This window comes from Stenella coeruleoalba (assembly GCF_951394435.1).
Source record: "Stenella coeruleoalba genome assembly, chromosome: 14".
In the NCBI taxonomy this organism is placed as follows: Eukaryota; Metazoa; Chordata; class Mammalia; order Artiodactyla; family Delphinidae; genus Stenella; species Stenella coeruleoalba.
The window spans coordinates 85,290,666-85,306,228 of NC_137160.1; the positions used below are offsets into that span (position 1 = coordinate 85,290,666).

The 15,563-nt window shown below is 44.9% G+C and overlaps 1 long non-coding RNA gene across 3 annotated transcripts in view; it reads left to right on the forward strand.

Annotated features, from left to right (window-relative positions):
• Nucleotides 1–15,563, forward strand: part of LOC307197166 — a 160,144-nt gene that overhangs the window by 46,889 nt on the left and 97,692 nt on the right. For 2 of the 3 annotated variants that reach the window (XR_013831336.1, XR_013831337.1), the window contains exon 3: nucleotides 12,578–12,710. This is a non-coding gene — a long non-coding RNA (uncharacterized lncRNA). The remainder of the gene's footprint in view (nucleotides 1–12,577; nucleotides 12,711–15,563) is intronic. The other variant, XR_013831338.1, reaches the window with a different exon arrangement.

Consider the following 15,563-nt stretch of genomic DNA (forward strand, 5'->3'; position numbering starts at 1 on the left):
CCAGCTCACCCATTAAAAGGGACATCACCTTGCATTCCGGGGCCTTCCTCCTCCAGAATCTGGCCTGGGACTGACTCCCATCCGGATTTTGTTATTACCTGGAATTCTTGTCATCTGAAAATGCACTACGGATGCTATCTCTCAATCCATCTTTATCATCTCTCTTATGTGCTCCGGAGCACTGAGTGAATTCATTTTCCCCTCTCCTGGGATCCAGAAAAACAGCTCCTCAAGTAATGAACATGGAGGCCGTTCCTTATACGGAGCCTCTTTCTGTTTTCATGTCCCATAACTGGAGCCATGAGCAAGTCTGCAGGGACAAAAGAGAAATGTATTACTTTTTATCCCTACTTGCCATCACCTCATGCAGGCATTTCACTCATAATTACTCAGAACAAATGCATTTTTCCGAATAAAACTACTGCAGATGGAAGCGTGAGCACAGTCCCACGGATGATATTTCAGGGGCGTTTGAATGGCTGTAACCAGCAAAGAACAAGTAAGAAAAGTTATATCCCCATAGTCCTTTCTAACTGTGTGGTGAGATTGAATTACTTTAGAATAATTGTCCTAGGTCAGTGGTTTGCAGAGGGGGGCGTTTTGTCCCCAAGAGGACAGTGGACAATCTGTGGCTACATCATTGGTTGTCACACTGGGATGTTACTGGCCTCTAGTTGGTGGAAGCCAGGAAAACTGTTCAGCGTCCTACGAGGCACAGGACAGTCCCCCTTACAAAAATAATGATCTAGTCTATTGAATCAATAGTGCCCAGATTGAGAAACCCTGTCTGGTAAGAATGAGTTTGAAACTACAGTGTCATCCTTTGTGTGTGAAGATCTTGATGCTGAGATGCCAGGGTAGGTGAAGAGTGAGAACAAATTGGTACTGATGTCAGATGCAGCTGCTATTTCGTCCCCTGGTGACCAGCATAGCCTGCAGGTGGCTGGCGTTTTGGTCACCCCCCAAGGTCTCTGTGGAGAAGCTAGCTAACCAGCATGCAAAGGAGTTGGTACTCCGGCCACAGCTGTTCTTATCTGGAGAAGCCAGCCTGCCCTCTAGGTGATGAAGGTACCAGAGCTAGCGAGGCTCTTCCTAATGCCGGGGCAGAGCAACCTTGCTCAACATAGCAGAGGATCGCGTCATGTGGAAGCAGACATTTTTGGAAAAGTTGAGGGTGCTCTGCTTCCTTAACTGTATGTGTTACTATGACTGAGATGGGGCCGAGTTCTCAATAAAAGGGAAATCCATGAGACAGTGACGGGAGAGTTACGATCAGGTTCTGAGTCCTCGGGGAAGGCTGTGGACTCTGGCTCCTCTAAGCCTTGACGTCCTCATGTTAATGATGCTGTTCACGAAGCATCCCTGCTCTTTTAACTTCTGGGCAGATGGTAGGGTTGAGTTGCTGGCTCCCTTGTGGTCAAAGGTGGCATGTGGCTGCTCTGGCTAGTGAGGCTGTAGTGGAAATGATGGGCATCACTTCCAGGCCGGGGCTTTCCTTGGTCTGTGTGGAGAACTGCCAGGGCACCTTCTGCCTTTGGGCCAGTCCGAGTGTTACAGATGTGCACAGTCAACACCATTGTTTTAGATGCGCTGATTATCTCTGTCAGATTTGTAAAGAAACTGATAATAACACTGTTGACATGAAGAGGGGGGTGTAGAGGAGCTAGGGTACAGGAACGGGAGGCAAACTTTTCACTGTGTAATTTCTGAGCTTCTCACCATGTGAGAATGTGTTATTTATTTGAAACATCATTAAATGAAACAAATCAAAATGCAAATCCCCAAGATCCTGGCTCAGACAAATCCCGTAACATCCACCTCCGGGATAATGAGGAGAACCACTGAAGTCACACCCACCCATTACGGATAGTGTGAGGGTCTGTCACATTCTTTCATAAGCCGATAAGCATGGGTTTCATTTTTTATGTTAGGAGACTTAAAAAGGAGCATTTGCTTACAGAGGAAATTTAGATTATTATGCACGATAAGAGCTTTCATTCTGGACCTTAACGTGGAGAATGGAGAGAAGAACAGCTCCTAAAGCCTGCATTTAGAGAATCAGCGCAAGATGCTTTCTGTACCTGCATTTTCTAGAAGGGGTTGGGGATATCATCAAAGACAAAGAGAGACAGAAAAAACTGTATAATTGGGTCCGTTGTCTAAGATGTCCCCAGACGTGTCATGGTGATTTCTACACAGTCGCGTGAGCTGGAAGTGAGGACGAGCTATTAGTATGAGAAACAGTTGTAGATCTGGCAGAGAAAACTGAAGCCCCTGACGTTTGCTCGTTATTGGGATTTATTGTTTTGGATTCTGGAGAAGTGTTAGCTCAGCAAAAATAAGGTCACTCAAACCAATCTGCAAGGTAGGTGCTTCTTTAATGGAAAAAAATAAAACGGAGAAGAAAAAGAAAAAGAACCCCCTATAATTTTCCTATGGTTGTAAAATATTATGAGATGAATTAGGAGTCAGATAGGAGTTTTCTTGGAGAATTTCTGATAAAAATATGTTGTTTAGACTCAAACAACACCAGTGCAATCCACCAGACCACAGAGAGCTGGGATGATGATAGCTTTCTATTTTTAAATTCAGTATTTCCAGTTTACAGAACACTAAAGAATAGAGCATAACAAACCCCATGAACCTGTCATTCGGTTTGTCAAATCCTAATACTTTTGTCAAATGTCCTGTAGTTTAAAAGAAAGAAAACACGACAGATAAAATTGAAGCCTTAACATACCAATTCTGGCTGCATTTTCTTATCTCCCTCCCAGGAGGTAGCTATTCTTCCAAACTTGGTCATTCTGAGGAATGTGTGTGTGTGTATATATATATATATAGAATGCTGTATTTATAAATAGAAAGCTATCATCCCAACTCTCTATGGTTTGGGGGTAATAGTATTGATATTATACTATTATACTGTGACGATCCATTTGCAATTGGCTTTCTCTTTAAAATTCTTATGTTTTATGTGTGTGCATGTGTACAAACACATTATATATATGTGTACGCACAGATACATATACGTGTATCTGTATGTGTACACACATATGTACAGCCACATACATACAGTCAGGAGTAGGAGTTCTGATTTGCAGGACAAGCGCGGCTTCAACTTCACTACATATCCCTAAATTGTACCCCCAAAGGGTGATGCCGATTTACCCTCCCATCAGCAATGTGTGAGCGTTCCTCTTCTCTACATCGTCTCCAAAAATGCCTGACATTTTCATCCTGGCACATGTTCACAGCTGAATCCTCTTTCGTGAGCATTTTTCTAGGTTTTGGCAGACGTGTTACACACATTAAGTTCCTGGGAGAGGGGCTGGCAGGGCTGGCAGGGCTGAGTACGTCAGAGCTCTTCAGCATCAGGCTTTTGGAGAGATTATTCCTGTTCCAGGGAGAAGACTATCCTGATAAAATTTCTGGCACAGAGGATCAAACCATTTTTGCTAGTAACGGCGTCCTCTCTTGTGATGCGTCCTGAACGCTCGACTTACAGAACACGGGCGCCCATTTGCTGGGTCAGTCCTCATGGTGTGGAAGCTGATTGAAGAGAGGCAAGAGGACACAACTGGGAGGGAAGGAGCCTATGAAACTTTGGGAGAAGAAATGAAGCAGACCTTGAGTCCTCTGTTTTATAGAGGGACAGGGTAAGTTGGGAGGGGCTGTTCTAAACAAAAAGTCCATTGGAGGAAACTGGGAGATTGATGTATAGTGGCTTTTCATTGGCTGAGTTGTGATGGTCTCTCATTGGCTGAGCTGTTGCTAGGCATAGAGAAAATTTTTCTTCCTTCTGCTGCAGGTGGTAACGTAGTGTCATTTCCTGATGGAGATGCAGAATTTGTCTCTTCCTCTTGGGATCTGTATTGACATTTAGTGGTATGTGCATGAGAGCTCCCCTTTCTGGTCTTCCGACTCCATCTCAGTGAGGTTTCCCTTTATTAATTTGCACAGTAGGAAATATGATGGTTTTCTCGGAATTGCAGAAGTGTGAATGCATTTCTTCTTTTTGACTTTTCTGTGCTCTCTAACTGTTATACAACTAACACTAATTATGCAACATAATTAAAAAACTTATGCTTTAAAGTGGCTATATCTCTTTACCAACTAGAGTTTGGTGAGCTTTTAGGTACCTCTTAGTTTATACTTGCACTATGAAAATTGAGAGAGTCATGATCTTTTCTTAATGATTTTTTAAACCGTAATGAAGTAACATTGAAGTGAACTAACAAGCACAATGTGTGCAGTTTGCTGTTCTGACATGTAAACACCCAAAGCTACATCATCGCAATGAAGATAAGAAATATCTCTATTGCCCCCAGAAGTTCCTCATACCTATTTTTACTCATCCAGCCTCATCCCCAGGCAGCTACTGATAGATTGGTATCAGTAGCTAGATACCAAGCTAGATTGGTTTGCTTCTCCCAGAATTTTATACCAGTGGGCATTATGAAATCTAATTTGCATGGCTTCTTTCACTCAGTATAATGATTTTGAGACTCACTGATGTTTTCTCCTTTTTCTTGCCAATTATACTCCATTAGATGGACATACCAAAATGTGTTTTTCCATTCATCTGTCAATAGACATTTGAGTTGTCTCTAGTTTTTGGTTTCAAAAATAAAGCTGCTATGAACATTCGTAAACAAGTCTTTGTGGGCATGTGCATTTTTTTTTTCATGTGCATTTTTTTGCTCTTAGGTAAACAAGAGGAACATGTCAGTCATATGCTATATATTTACTTAACATTAAAAAACGCTAAACTGTTTTCCAAAGTTGTTGGCCATTTAATAGTTCCACCAGCAGTATGTCAGAGTTCCACTTGTATGGCATCTTTGCCAACAGTTGGCAAGGTCAGTTTGTTTGTTTTAAAATTTAGCCATGAGAATAGGTTTGCTGTGTTATCTCGTTTTGATACTAATGTGCATTTGTCTATTGTCTAATGATTTTGAACATCTGTGCTTACTGACAACTCATGTTTCTTTTTTATAAAGTGTCTTTTCACATTCTTTATCCACGTTCTTATTGGGTTGTTTCTTTTGTTGATTTTGTTGTTGATTTTAAGAGCTCTTTTTTTTTTTTTGCGGTGTGTGGGCCTCTCACTGTCGTGGCCTCTCCCGTTGCGGAGCACAGGCTCCGGACGCGCAGGCTCAGCAGCCATGGCTTACGGGCCCAGCCGCTCCGCGGCATGTGGGATCTTCCCGGACCGGGGCACGTAACCCATGTCCCCTGCATCAGCAGGCGGACTCTCAATCACCGCGCTACCAGGGAAGCCCTTAAGAGCTCTTTATAGATTGTCTTCATCTGATACAAGTGTTGTGAATATTTTCTCTAAGTTGGTTGCTTGCTTTTTTGCTTTCTTAATGGTATTTTAAAAGATCAAAACTTTAACATTTTTATGAAGTCTAATACATTTTTTTGTGACTCATACATTTAGTGTTTTATCTAAGAAATATTTCCATAGCCAAATTTGCCCCCAAAATGCCATATATTTTCTTCTAGAAATTTTATACCTTTACAAGATTGTATTTAGTTATATGATACATTTATGTTTTATCTGTGGTATGAAATAAGGTTTTTTTTTTTCTAATATGAATAGCTAGTTTATCCATCACCGTTTGTTGAGAAAACTTTCTTCTCTCTATTGAATTCTCTTGGCACCTTTGTCAAAAATCAGGACCATTCATAGATGGATCTATTTCTGAGTACTATCCTGTGATGTTGATGATTATATGTATTTTTTTAATGTATCTGCCCTGAGTATTGTAACTTTAGAGTAAGTCTTGAAATCAAGTAAGTCCTCCAAATTTTCTCTGGTTTGGGTTGTTTTGTTTTGTGGCTGTTTGAATTTCCATGAAAATTGTAGAATCAGTTGGTGAATTTCTACCAACAGCCTGCTGGAATTTGTATTTGGATTACATTGAATTTATAGATCAGTATGGGGAGAATTAACATCTTAATCATACTGAAGTTTTTCCACTTCAATGAACATGGTATACATTTCTATATATGTAGGTCTTTTTTTTTTTTTAGCATTTTTTTAAAATTTATTTTTACCTGCATTGGGTCTTCATTGCTGGGCCCAGGCTTCCTCTCTAGTTGCGGCAAGCGGGGGCTACTCTTCATTGAGGTTCACGGACTTCTCATTGCAGTAGCTTCTCTTGTTGCGGAGCATGAGCTCTAGGTGCGAGGGCTTCAGTAGTTGTGGCACATGGCCCCTAGAGCATGCGGGTTTCAGTAGTTGCGGTGCGTGGGCTCAGTAGTTGTGGCTCATGAGCTCTAGAGCTCAGGCTCAGTAGTTGTGGCTTAGTTGCTCCGTGGCATGTGGGATCTTCCCGGACCAGGGATCAAACCCATGTCCCCTGCAATGGCAGGCAGATTCTTAACCACTGTGCCACCAGGGAAATCCCTATGTAGGTCTTCTTTAATTTCTCTCAGCAGTGTTTTGTAGCATCCAAGTCCCAAATGTATCTGTTAGACTTATTCCTAGGTATTTTATATTTTGGGTCTTCTATGACTTTTAAAAAATTTCATTTTCCAATTGGCTGCTGCAAGTAAATCCAACTGATTATTTTTTAATCTTGTATGCATAACCTTGCAAAAATCTTTTTAAAAATTAGTAACCATTTTGTAGATTCCCTGGGATTTTCTATCACCTGTAAATAAGGACAATTTCATGTCTTTTTTTTTTAAATTAATAAATGTATTTATTTATTTATTTTGGGGTGTGTTGGGTCTTTGTTTCTGTGCGAGGGCTTTCTCTAGTTGCGGCGAACGGGGGCCACTCTTCATCGTGGTGCACGGGTCTCTCACTGTCGCGGCCTCTCTTGTTGCGGAGCACAGGCTCCAGACACGCAGGCTCAGTAGTTGTGGCTCACGGGCCTAGTTGCTCCGTGGCATGTGGGATCTTCCCAGACCAGGGCTCGAACCCATGTCCCCTGCATTGGCAGGCAGATTCTCAACCACTGTGCCACCAGGGAAGCCCAACAATTTCATGTCTTGCTGACCGCCAGACCGATTTTCCTTATGTTATGACATTTTATTTTATGTTATTTTGTATTTTAAAATTGTTATGTTATTCTATTCTACTCTATTTTAGAATTAAGAGAATAATTCTTTTTTTTTTTTTTTTTTTTGCAGTGGCTAAAATCTTCAGAACAATGTTGAATAAAAGTACTGTAGTGAGAGCAAGTATCCTTGCCTTGGTTCTGATCTCGGGGGGCTGGGGGGGAACAACTCAGTCTTTCATCGTTGAGTCTGATGTTTATTAAGATGTAACATAACTGTCCATTTCCATTCCTTTGGGTGGGGTATCCTATCCTATTCCTATTTTCTTAGAGCTTTTATTATGGATAGTACTAGGAGTAGGGCCATTTCTAAGAAATCTGCTTAGAAAAGCTGGTGTGGAATTCCAGGCCGACTTGTCAACCTTCCCAGTTTCCCATGAACCATCTCTGGCTCTGGAACATTTCCACCCTTGGCTGATAAACCAAATCGTTCTAAGTGATGATTATAAGGTCCTGCTCTGTCTCCAAGGGGGAGAGGAGAGCTTGCAGATGGAAGCAGTACATTAGCACACTAATCTGCCTTTTTGGCAGAGGGAACCTACTGGGACAGAACACAGTCTAATCTCCTAGGATGGAAGGGGCCTCCACACTGTGATTTTATGTCCACATCAGAGTTTGCCTGTGACTCTCCCTTACGAGCCTAGTCAGTATTTACATTGCAGATGCAGTCATGCAAAACAGTCAGATTTTTCTTGAGTAGTGGGTTGGGACAGGGTATGAGAAGGCTGTCCTTGGTGCTGAATTTCAAGCTGGCTCTCACCTTTCTATTCCTTTGACCTGACAAGTTTTGAGGAAATGGTCCCAGAGCTCTGGCCTCTCCGGGTGTGGCCGCATCAGCTGTCATCTCTAGGAGGGTGTGCTGACCGACCCTGCTCGGCGTAGTGATGAGTCTATGGTAGGAGGAAACTGCGATTAACTTAGAAGAGAGAGGATCTCCATGGAGGACTCACCATTCTGAATCCCCACACTGTAAAGGGCAGTGAAACTCAACTAAAGAGGAACACTGATCTATAGATTTCTAAGGCACTACTGGGTCTCCTGTACCATCAGCTCCCGAGGGCGTGACCGTGGTCAAATGTTCCTAAAATTCTCATGGTGCTCAGCACAGGGCTTCACACACCGTCAGTGCAAGAATCTTACAATGAAATTTCCTGAGAATCAGGCGTGTAAGGTGGATGAGTGAATGGGGTGGGGTGTAAGCAAAATTTTAAGGAATAACAGAGACAGATGACCTAGAGAACACTTTTCCATTTAAATAAAAGAGGCACCAGGACTGATTCCAACTGATGGTTTACATGTGGGGATGGGAGTGCAGGATGGCCAGACCCTCCAATTTCTTTTTTAAGACAAGCAAAAACCAACTGGCCATTTATAAAACGTCCAACAAGCAAACAAACAAAAAGTACATTTGCAGCCTTTGGAGGTGGTTATTTGTCAATCCTAGCCCTCTTAGAGAGCACAGGCTATGCATTTTTCTTTGTTTTTTCCATCTCTGAAGCCTCCAGAGCTGCTACAACGATGCTAAGTGTAGGACCGCGAGGACTGGGTTTGGGGGTCCCCGGGGAGTGGTTGGCAGGGTCCTTGCAGCATCTGTAAACGTGTCTCAGGGTCCTGCCATATTGTTTTAAAATCTTGTACAGTTGGGACCTGGTCTGGCTAAGACTTGAGGGTCTGTTACCCTCACTGACCAAGACATTGAAACAGGGCAGGTGAGCCACCGCACAGCTGAAAGGAGGGTGTGAAATAGTCTCTGGGCCCAAGGAACCACGTGCTGGCCCCAGGGCGTCACTGCAGGCGACGCTGGTGGGTGGCTGCCCACAGCGTCCTCCCAACATTGAGGATGGTTGTAGGAAGTTCATGAGAGGAACCCAAAATGCTGAGATTGAAGCCAAATCCAGCCTCTGCACCCCAGACTGAATTAAATCTCAGAGACAGGGTTTTGGGTAAAGTAGACAAGAATAGCTTCATTGCTTTTCCAGGCAAAGGGGGCCACAGCGGGCTAACGCCCTCAAGACCGTGGGTCCCAACCTGGAGGAGGCAGGGAGCAGTTTTATAGCAATGGTTCAAAGAGGAGGGCGTGGTCAACTCGCGGACCTTCTTCTGATTGGTTGGTGGGGATGTAATCGGGAGTCGGCATCACCAACCTTCTGTGCATAAGTGAAAAGAAACGTCTAAAAGGATAGACATTAAACCGACCACACTGCTTACCCAGAAGTGACAGTGACTGAAGGAGAAAGGTCAGGAGAGACTGACTTCATCTGTGATGCTTGCGTTTTATAGCACAAATGTAGTCATGCAATACTTTTGTAAAGAAAAATATTTAAAGATTAATACATTATAAAGAAAACACCAAATAGTTTTCAGTTTAATACAGATTTTTAAGAGTTTAGATTAATATTCCTTCAAACATTTCTCCCACAACAGTACCATTCATTATAAGCCCTTTCTCATGGCCTAGAACAGATGAATCTAAATACTTATTATTTGCCAGTGAACATTTTGAAGTATTATCGTGACTACATTAATTATAAAACAAATTGAAATTATTACAAAGGAGAAAACATTTATATATGCTCTGTTGTGGGCCAGGAGCTGAGCTGGGTGCATTACAAACCGGTCTGGGGTCTACGTGCTTATGGGCAGCCGACAGTTAACTTCTCCCACCTGATGGGGGTTTCAGTATCTGCAACACGGCTCAAAGATATTGTTCTGTGTATCCCTTGAGGGGGAGCCAGGACCCTGCCCCAAGGCTGCACTCTTGTCTCCTGACTGCTCCTCCCTTGTCTCTGCGTCCCATCTCTTCCTTTACTAACAACTGCTTGAACCTGCCCGTTGGAACTCAGGGAAGGTCATGGAGGCTGAATGAAGCCTATTTCCTGTAATCAAGAAACGGGGGACACAGAAAGGCTTCCGTGCCCAGGAGCCCCACAGGGTCCTGCTCAGTATCAAGATGGGTTCACAGATTGTAGAGACTGGACCTCCCTGATACTGGACCTCATGGATTCTTCTGATTGTAAAGCCCTCTGTGAATGTGGCTTTATCAGAATGATAAACCCCTGTATCAAAGTTCTCAACTGGGGTGATTCTGCCACCAGATCAGGCTTAGCGATGTCTGCAGACGTCTTTGGCATTCTCCCCGAGGGTGAGGAGATTGCTATTGGCACTCATTGGGTAGAGGCCACGCCAGCACCCGACCCTGCAGAGGACAGCCCTTCATGACAGGGAATCGCGTCTGGCCCCAGAGGTCAGCGGCACACAGGTGAAGAGAGCCTGCCCCAATCATCCCAGGACCATGTTATGTTGTGGTCACTCTGGTTAATTTGCATACAGGGACCTGTAAGTGTTTATTCAGGTTTGTAAGTAGAACTCGGTGAAGACAGTGAATTCAGCCCTTTGGTGAGGGGGCTATAGAAACTCTCTGGATCATTCTGTATCTGCACCGGCTGGAATCAGTCTGTGGACCTCCAGCTTGCACGAGCTGCTTTCTGCATTGTTCCTTCCACAAAGGGCTGAGCTAATTTCTCTTTAGTGTCAAGAGGTTTCCATTGAGCTCCAACATGGATCCTGTTCTCTAGGAGTGTGAACATCGATGGCCTGGTTTGGGTCTCAGTAGCGGTTCCAGTTTCCATCCGGCCAACACTGTACTGACTCTTCCTTCAGCCACTCCAGCTGAGCCTGGACCACTTTTCTAGCGTAGAGGTTCAGTGCACAGACAACTGGCTACCACTTACTAGGCTTCTCCCATTGGAGAAGCTGCGAAATGCCTGTGTATTTGTTTTCACATCTGCAAAATGGGATCGGTATTAATATTCAGTTCACATGTTGGTTGCAAAGATGACATTAGTTAATTCAGTGCCTAGAACAGTGCTGGAAAATGCTAAGTATATGCTCTTTATTCATCATCGCCATTATCTTCTAAAGGCAAGTTCTTTATCAGGGGAATTGCTGGCGAATAATCAAAATAACAACACGATAAAATCTTACTATTTTGTGGAATTTCTCAACATCATTGGGCATCTTCCAGCGTGAAGGACCCGAGGAGCGGGGTGGCGGGGTGAAGTACTCTCTTACTTTAGCTCAGATAAGGACCGACTTTGTAGAGTCCTGTAAGGAAGGCCATGTCCCTCTGGACACAAGCTAGGTTTCGGGGGAGAAAGCGGATATTTCTTCCTTTTTCTACCAATTCTACCACCTTCTGAAAAGTATGGACTTGGGACATACTTTTAAGAAAATAATTCTTTGAAAAAAATAGCTCTGAAAAGCCAGCTAATTTTAATCCTCTAATGAAGTTTTCTAGACCTAAAGGAGGGTTGTAATATGTGCCTGGAGGGAAATTATAAAAAAGGAGACAGGGCAGTCTCTGCCTGCGGCCTGCTGAGCCACGAGCACGTCCATGCAAATACCAATCAGGGAATCATTAGAAGCTGGGGCCGAGAGAAGGAGAATCTGTTAGCGTTCTTTCCTCTTTGGGACTGAACCCTGCTGTGGTGATGAACAATTGTCCTGCGAAGAATGAGTCTTGGAAAGGCTCCTTGTCTCTCCAGAGATGTTTCAGATGGCAGCCCTGAGCCCACTGCTTTAAGGAGAAGGCTTCAGTCTCTTTTTAATACTTGTCGACTAAAAAAAAAGAAAGCACAACCTAAAAGTTGAGACTCACGTCTTCTTTGGCAGACAACACTGAGGACTTAAGCCCGGGACACAGCGTCTCAGAGAGCTCTGAGGGACTGCTCTGAAGAGGCCAGGGGGAAGAGTCAGGATGTGCAGGAGTTTTTGCAATAAAGACCAGGTCATCGGAACATCGGAAGATTACTGTTCATGGAAGAAAATCAGATATCTCACGTTAAGGACTTTAGCACTTTTCTTTGTGTGGGAAGATGCAAGAGTCTAGGCTCATGGACACCCTTCCTTTGATGTGCACCTCAGCTCTCTGGGGCCAGTATCCTGTGCTTTCTTATCCGGAGTCTCCTCGGGGTGCATGTCGAGGGGAGACTGCAGTGGCTGAGGGCTTGTTGGGGGGGCATCCTGTTTGTTTCTTTTTTTTTTTTGGGCTGTGCCTTGTGACTTGTGGGATTTCAGTTCCCCAACCAGGGATCGAACCCGGGCCATGCCAGTGAAAGCCTGGAATCCTAACCACGAGGCCACCAGGGAACTCCCCAGGGCATCCTGTTTCTATGCTGACTTCCCTCAGGGCTCACCACTGGGGCAGCTGTAATGTGATGGCTTGATGCCTGCAGCATGGTGTGTTTACCAATACGGCAGGCAGTATTTTTCATTCACATACTCTCTACAGGTGTCTCTGAAAACGGAGAAATAACATTTTCAGTTGGCAGGCAATTCCCATTCATGACCACTGACCCTTATAAGCGAAGCCCAAAGAGAGTGTGTTTGTCTTTTTCAAGGAGCGTGGAAAAGCCAGAACTCAAAATAAGTGATAAGTGATGAGGTTTGTTGAGTGAATACAAAAGCCAGTGATACCTCTGCCGCTTTCGATTCTTTCTATTAAGGAAGAAGGGATGAAGAACAGAGAGAAGGAGAGAGAAAGCCCTTGCATCCTCAGGTCCTAACGGCATCATCAGACAGGGTGAGTAGGATCTGCCCCAGCCAGCACCTTCCTGGGACGTTCCAGCAGGAAAGCAGGTGAGGATGGGAAATGGTACCTTGCAGTCATTCCGTGGGCTCTGAGCCAGCTCACTGTGTTTAATTAAACATGGACGTAGCACATGATGTATACAGATCCAAACAGAGATGTCTGCAGGGGAAACAACAGCTTTCACTTAGTACTTAGCAGGCACATGGCCAGCACAGGCTGCTGAAAGCTCGGTCATTCCATTACGGGCTGTTTCTCTGTGCTAAAGGCAGAGGCAGGCAGGTTAGGAAGCAGATACTCCTGCCTGGGGCTGCTTAAGGCCCGATGGAGGCATGGGCCCGGTTGTCACTTGGGCTGCTGTCTGTCTCTGGGCAGGGCAGGTTGAAGAGCAGATAGGCTGGACGAGAAGCAGGAGAGAAGCCCTCCTTAAGTGCATGGTTTTGGGATTCGGGAAAACCTAGCTTCAAGTGCCTGCTTTGCCCCTTACAGGCTACAGGCACTGGGCGAGTCTCTCCATCTCCCTGAGCCTCAACATTCCCACCCGGTTCCGGGGGTGATACTGCCCGGCTCAGAGGGCACGTCAGAGCCCCTGGTGATTAGTGGACAGGATAAATTGTAGAAGGAGCCGCGTCGTTGCCAGGCTTTCGCTAAGCGCGCGCGCCTGCCTCACCGCAGGCGATGTGCGTTTCGGGTTCTGTGCTCTGGGGAGACCCTGTGTATCTCTAGTTTTATCATCCACCACTGCGATAGGAAGGGGTTAAAGCAGGGAGGTCTGATCGTAGGTGCATCCAGACTGTAGTTTTCAAACACACATGCTTATTCATACAGAACAGCTGCTGTGTCTGCGTGCAATTCTGTGAGAGCTCTAGTTTGATGAAAGGGGGACCCACCGTGGTCCCTGACAGGCAGAATTCAGGCTGGGAGAGCGTGCGCCGTGGGACGAGCCAGGCAGGCATTTGCATCCTGGTTCTTCTACATCCCAGCTGTGGTGTCCTTGTGAAGTTACCCAAATCCTTCAAGCATCAGTTTCTTCATTGACAGAATTCACTAAGTACGTTATTCGGTGAATGCTTTCTGGGTCCTTATGACATCCAAGCGCTGTCCTAGGCACAGTGGGTAGAGCAGTAAACAAAACAAATGTGGTCCTTGACCTCACAGAACTAATAGCTTAGTGCTGTAGTATCTTTTCTTTTCTTTAAACATATTTATTGGATATAATTCTTTACAGTGGTGTGTTAGTTTCTGCTTTATAACAAAGTGAATCAGCTATACATATACATATATCCCCATATCTCCTCCCTCTTGCATCTCCCTCCCACCCTCCCTTTTTGTTCTGCAGATCCTTTTGGTGTCTGATGGAAGTTGTAGACTCATCTCACATTAACACTTTTTTTTTTTTTTTTTGCGGTACTCGGGCCTCTCACTGTTGTGGCCTCTCCCGCTGCGGAGCACAGGCTCCGGACGCGCAGGCTCAGCGGCCACGGCTCACGGGCCCAGCCGCTCCGCGGCATGTGGGATCTTCCCGGACCGGGGCACGAACCCGTGTCCCCTGCATCGGCAGGCGGACTCTCAACCACTGCGCCACCAGGGAAGCCCCACATTAATGCTTTTAAATGCATAAAATAAAGCACATAGCATTACAAAGGGAACGAATTATACTAGGATGTAGCATCAAAATCTGTGAAATAGTAAAACATGCACTTCTTTATCACTATGTTATAATAGTAACAAGCTCAAGTGGCAGGTCTAATAGCTACTATAATTTTGAAGTAGTGGTGAGCATAACTGACATTTTGAAACATCTGTTATAACTGTAATATGATATGAAAATAGCTTTAATTTCTCCTGGTGACAAAGTCACAGACACTGCTAATACTACAATGTTTTGTTGCCTATATTTATAATAGAATATTTGAGGGGTATGTTACATTTACAGTAGAAGTCCACGGACATAAAATTATCATTTTTATTGCACCCAAGATTATGAAATCCATCCCTGGGCTCCCAAGTGTCTTCAGGTTAATAACCCTTAGGGTGTGAAGAGGTACACAATAGATAGATAAAAAATATATGCAATAGCAGGGTTTTAAAGTATTATAAATACAAATAAAGCAGGGAGGGGGGTACAGTGATGGGGGTGACGGTGGCACTTTACGAAAGTGGTCCTGGAAAGCTTCTCGGATAAGGTGGTACCTGAGCAGAGAGCTGAAGGAAGTGAAGGAGTGAGCAATGTTTTCATCTGGAAGGGAGCCTTTCCCGGGGGGGGGGGGGGAGCAGGAAGTGCAAAGGCCCTGAGGTGCGGGTCATGTTTGGTGTGTTGGGAGAACGGCAAAGGTGTCGGTGTTCAGGGTGGGTTGAGCTAAGGGGAGAAGGGGGCGTGATCAGACCGTCCACATGGGCGCAGGCATACAGCGTGGGCTGACCAAATGGGGATGCTTGTACCCCCATCAAAGTGCTGTTGGGGAACCAAATGTGCTGAGTGACCGTGGACTTTGAGGTTTCCACGGTTGCTGACACCCCCGGGACAGGGTGCCGCGTGGCGTTCCAAGTGGGACCACGCAGACTACAGTGCTTTAAACTGTGTCAAGGACTCTGTAAGAGGAGTTAAGTGCCCTTTCAGTTCCCTCTTTCTCTCTAACAGATTTTAACTGTTAGAGCAGTTTTAGGGTCATGGCAACATTGAATGGAAAGTCCAGAGAGTCCCTGAGTACACCCCTGACACACACACACACACACACACACACACACACACACACACACAGTCTCCCCGACCTTCGACATCTACAGCAGAGTGACGCTTTTGCTACCGTCTGTGAGCTACATTATTTAGCCACCACTGTCAACCCTGCTCCCTGTCGTTTCTGGTTGTTAGCTCAAGGAGTCACAGCTGCTTACTTAAGTGT